Below are 5,856 nucleotides of genomic sequence, written 5' to 3'. Positions count from 1 at the left end.
GCTTCGATGGGGTCGAGCTCCGTCTTGCATGAACCACATCTTGTCGAAACAGGGTCTCCTTGAATGATGGGGATGAAATCATCTTCCAAAAACTTCACGCACAGTTCGGTAGTCACCGTGCCGTCAAGGAATATCGCACTGGACAATGCACACCACACAGGCACTTGTTGAGGGTCAAGAGACTTCTCGTTCGCCAAATGCGGATTTTCAGTCTGCCAAATGCGCCAATTTTGGTTATTGACGAAACCATCCAAATGAAAGTGGGCTTCGTCGCTAAACCAAACCATACGGCACATACTAACTGCTATCATGCCTCGCAGCCAACCGTACAGGTTGAAGGTCCTAACGAAAACCGTTCAGGTGTTATGACGATTTTATTTCATATAGCTCAATAATCGTCACCCTGTCTATGCATTTCGCACACAGCAACGTATGAGCGAAAATCAACTACACGGAAAGTTTATGCAATACCTTTTTTCTTCTGGAAACTCTTTTAAATTTCATGTAAGGCTTTAAGTAATTTGATGCAGCACAGTAGTAACGACGAATAACGAAAATAAATTCAGTTCTTTATCGTGTGCAGATTTCAAACTATAAGCTCTGCAAAACTAAAATTTTTTCATTGAATTATTTTCTTAAGATCGGATAATGAGTACGTCAGAACACCATCTCTCAGCGCAGGGAGCAGCATTAGCTGAACAGTACAGTGAGGCAAATCCGCTCTCAGCAGGGAATGTAGAGACCACATCCGCAGCAATAAGAGGGTAAAATTTTATATTTAATAGTTTAACACTGCGAGGAATAAAATACAATGAACAAAGGAGAAGATGATGGTAGCAGCAAGACTCGAATCCAGCCAGACAAATTGCCAGTCGGTGTACTTGGCCACTAGGCACTGATATGTCAGCTCCTATAAAATATCGTGTACTCTATTCTTGAACAATACTTTACATTCAGAGCATAAAGAAAAATACTGACCTGGTGCCGTGAGCAACGTAACACCCCCAGTGCCAGCTGGGATGACGTCGCATGAGAGCTTGTGAAGTCAGACAGCAGCGTTCCTTTTCTCAGTCGATCGTAATGCAGCTGATTATCATTCCAGAACTTGATACTGGTTCCTAGTTATCGCAGAGAAAGGTCTACAAAACATGTTTTCGTCCATTTTACACTGCTGGCCATTAAAATTGCTACACCAAGAAGAAATGCAGATGACAAACGGGTATTCATTGGACAAATATATTATACTAGAACTGACATGTGATTGCGTTTTCACGCAATTTAGGTGCATAGATTCTGAGAAATCAGTATGCAGAACAACCACCTCTGGCCGTAATAACGGCGTTGATACGCCTGGGCATAGAGTCAAACAGAGCTTGGATGGCGTGTACAGGTACAGCTGCCCATGCAGCTTCAACACGATACCACAGTTCATCAAGAGTAGTGACTGGCGCATTGTGACGAGCCAGTTGCTCGGCGACCATTGACCAGAAATTTTCAATTGGTGAGAGATCTGGAGAATGTGCTGGCCAGCAGCTTTAGGCGAGCAGTACAGTGAAGCAAATCCGCTCTCAGCAGGGAATGTAGAGACCACACCTGCAGAATAAGAGGGTTAAATTTTATATTTAATAGTTTAACACTGCGAGGAATAAAATAAAATACACAAAGGGTGGCCGGCCGGTGTGGCCTTGCGGTTCTGGAACCGCGTGACCGCTACGGTCGCAGGTTCGAATCCTGCCTCGGGCATGGATGTGTGTGATGTCCTTAGGGTAGTTAGGTTTAAATAGTTCTAAGTTCTAGGGGACTGATGACCACAGATGTTAAGTCCCATAATGCTCAGAACCATTTGAACCATTTTTGAACAAAGTTTGTATCCAGAAAGGCCCATACAGGACCTGCCACATGCGATCGTGCATCGTGCATTATCCTGCTGAAATGTGGGGTTTCACAGGGATCGAATGAAGGGTAGAGTCACTGGTCGTAACACATCTGAAATGTAACGTCCACTGTTCAAAGTGCCGTCAATGCGAACAAGAGGTGACAGAGACCTGTAACCAATGGCACCCCATACCATCACGCCGGCTGATACGCTAGTACGGCGACGACGAACACACGCTTCCAATGTGCGTTCACCGCGATGTCGCCAAACACGGATGCGACCATCATGATGGTGTAAACAGAATCTGGATTCATCCGAAAAAATTATGTTTTGCCATTCGTGCACCCTGGTTCGTCGTTGAGTACACCATCACAAGCGCTCCGGTCTGTGATGCAGTGTCAAGGGTAACCACAGACATGGTCTCCGAGCTGATAATCCATGCTGCTGCAAACGTCGTCGAACTGTTCGTGCAGATGATTGTTGTCTTGCAAACGTCCCCATCTGTTGACTCAGGGATCGAGACGTGGTTGCACGATCCGTTACAGCCATGTTGATAAGATGGCTGTCATCTCGACTGCTAGTGATACGAGGTCGTTGGGATCCAGCATGGCGTTCCGTATTACCCTCCTGAACCCACAGATTCCATATTCTGCTACCAATCATCGGATCTTGACCAACGAGAGCAGCAATGTCGCGATACGGTAAACCGCAATCGCGATAGGCTACAATTCGATTTTTATCAAAGTCGGAGACGTGATGGTACGCATTTCTCCTCCTTAGACGAGGAAAAACCGGTTGGAAATTTTCCTCATGTTAGCACGTTGTAGGTGTCGCCACCGGCGCCAACCTTGTGTGAATGCTCCTAAAAGCTAATCATTTGCATGTCACAGAATCTTCTTCCTGTCGTCTGTAGCACGTCACCTTCGTGGTGTAGCAATTTTAATGGCCAGTAGTGTATTTGCATACCAGCACACGTTCAAAGAGCATTAGCGTACTTTTCGTGCAATCGCTGGCTCTCATTTGAAGAGAAACAGTGTAATTTTAATGCCATTTCTGGCTTGCATTCGAAGAGAAGTGGCATAATGTTAGTGTGATATTTACAGTGAGCCGTAGCACATTACCATATCATCATTGGACGCCAATGACAGCAGAGATTACCTTTCTTGGTTTCTGCTGACAAGCATTTAGCTTCTCTGTTGTCTTATTTATTAGCTCCCTATATCATAGTCTCAGAAGCTGAGGAAGTATGGTAGGATCGCTGCTTTCTGTGATTTTTCAGTAGGGGGCTACTGACAAATTGGTGTCAATGTGACATCCTGAAACAGAAGCCTCCCCTCCTTTAACATTCCAGTTGATTCTGGCTCTACATGAAGCAAGATCCCAATATATTTGGTACGGTGTCAGTGGTAAACAACACATGGCAACTAGAGATATCAACCGAACTTCCAGTAATCTGTTACCAATGGTTCATTGTGACATTCTGCCTGTAACTACCACCCAGATTTCAGCCGTTGTCATCCGCCTGTCCATCAGAGCCAGCCGAACAGTCTTACTATCTTCTCATGTGATACTCTTTGTGGAAGGAGCTGTGCCTGCTGTTCTGGCAGTATTGTTCTCCTTACCTCATCATTACTCAATCTGCAATCACTGCAGCACAGCCAACCCTCTGTGCATTGCATCGGTATGATGCTTCATGTTCCTCATACCAGTGATCTGACCTTTCTCAAAGTCCAAAAGATGGGACTAAACTGCCTGTGTACATGTTGTAACCATGTCTCCACCTGAACAGTTTCAGTAACGTTGGACACACGCAGCAGGCATCACGTACTCACAGCATTTATTATCTAACAGGAATGGCTCATTGCTGTACTTAAAATATGCTCGCCTAGAATAGCTCATAGGAATGAAAACAATGGACAATCACATACAAACTTATGGTCCATGGTGGTGGTGGTGGTGGTTAGTGTTTAACGTCCCATCGACAACGAGGTCATTAGAGAGGGAGCGCAAGCTCGGGTTAGGGAAGGTTTAGGAAGGAAATCGGCCGTGCCCTTTTCAAAGGAACCATCCCGGCATTTGCCTGAAACGATTGAGGGAAATCACCGAAAACCTAAATCAGGATGGCCGGAGACGGGATTGAACCGTCGTCCTCCCGAATGCGAGTCCAGTGTGCTAACCACTGCGCCACCTCACTCGGCCATATGGTCCAGTCACATTGAAGTGACCATCGCCTATGTTCCCTGTCAAAGTGAAATAACCGCTCACAGACTGCAGGTGGCAACACTCGCAGTGGATGATATGTAAAGCGCGTGGGAGGGGGGGGGGGGGGAGGGGGGCGGGGGGCGGCACACGAAAACAGCGCAGTCGTTGTCGTAATGCGAAAATGAAGCGATTTATCTGACATCCAAAAGGAGACAATCATTGGTTTTCGGGCCAAGAATGGAAATGGCTAAGTTTGTAAACTGTTTACGTGAGATAGTATACTATACATGACAAAATGGCACTGTCCAAAACCGTCGGCCAGTAACTTAGGTGCGAATGGGCCATAGACGACAGGAGTGAAATGTGTTCAGGCGACATTCATCTTCAACATGTTCTTGGCCTTCGAAAAATGATCTGCGCCAGCAAAAAAACTTATGCTCTTGGTATGGGATGTTCCCATCGGCCTGTTTCAACTTTTTAAAGGCTACACTCGCGTATTCTTCAAGTTTAACGTAAAACGTGATGGGATAGCGTTGCTCTGACGCCACTCTCAAAAATTACGTGATGGCTGTATGGAGCTGAAACGCGGACTGTGCATATGGACGAACACACTAGTCTGCGCAAGGCGAAAAACACAGCGTTGCCAGATCGCTCACAGTGTTGTCTGTCTCATTACTTTTCTCGCACACCTTGTAGATGCGAGCTACTGAAGACTGAAGAACTTCACATTCGTAGAACAACTTGATAAACAAAGATTAAGAGATTTGGGGACAATGCATAAACGTGAAGTCGTTGTCAGAAATGTCAGAAATGGGGCTGAATTCCTTGCAGTGACAAATGGGAATATATACGTCAGTGTGATAGTAAAATGGAAGTATCCAAGAATGAAAAGAAGGATACCGCTGGTATTTTATGGGCATGATGCAGGCAACAATTTTTTTCAGAATTTTCATAGTGGCCAAATGTTCCAGAACTTAAACACTGTTGAAGAATGGATGCAGAAGTGAGTCACTGTGTAGAAAATATCGAAATGGACACATGCTCACAGTTAGAGAAACTGTGTTAAACAGATAGCGTACATGTTACGAGCAACTGACGAATTTAGAGGACGCAGAGAACAGTTTCTTATATCTGCAACACGTAAACGAAGTGCAATATCAAGTCGTTGAGACGTATTTGAGTGCAGATATTAGAAAGCTCAAAAAAGGAAAGATTTCGAGTAACGAATATAGAGACTATCTACATCTAAGTACGTGTAAAAGTCTCGGGAAAGAGATGTTGTATAACTGTCGAATCAGAAAGATATTAATAACAACGTAGTCATTCTGATAATCATTATTATCTCAAAGAATTTCCCACGAAACGAACATCGTATCAAATCGCAGTCTGATTACTGACGCAAGATCATCAATAAATTCTTAGAATTACTTGACCTATTAACTGAATAGTTGAAAAGGTGTTGTCTAGCCGCTGAACTTCTAAAATCTTCATTTTGACGTTACAGGGACTTTAGTGACATAAGGGCGACGAAAAGGTGTTTTTTTTGTGTATCTAGCAGGGAAATATGTTCAGTACGTGCAAGAAGTAGTACTGAATGGCTGAAAAATTCAGTTATCAATGCATTCCTTGCAATTAAAAGCATTAAATTCCTGCCTTGCCTGCACCCACTTTAAACTACTCTGCAGCGACTAACTGTGTAACGAGACACTCAGATTAAGTGGCTGAATACGTTCACGTGGCGCCAGAGCTCCCGTCTTCCTCTCGTTTGTGCTGCGTCA

The 5,856-nt window shown here is 44.5% G+C and overlaps 1 non-coding gene across 1 annotated transcript; it reads right to left on the bottom strand.

Moving 5' to 3' along the window:
• Nucleotides 1-3,997: 3,997 nt before the first annotated feature.
• On the bottom strand, nucleotides 3,998-4,075 carry Trnaa-cgc (transfer RNA alanine (anticodon CGC)). Its single transcript has one exon. It is a non-coding gene; the product is annotated as a tRNA-Ala (tRNA).
• Between the last annotated feature and the right edge of the window lie 1,781 nt (nucleotides 4,076-5,856).

Source organism: Schistocerca gregaria, chromosome 3, assembly GCF_023897955.1.
Source record: "Schistocerca gregaria isolate iqSchGreg1 chromosome 3, iqSchGreg1.2, whole genome shotgun sequence".
Taxonomy (NCBI): Eukaryota; Metazoa; Arthropoda; class Insecta; order Orthoptera; family Acrididae; genus Schistocerca; species Schistocerca gregaria.
Note: the sequence above shows the minus strand (reverse complement) of the source record. Positions and strands in the feature narration are given on the sequence as shown.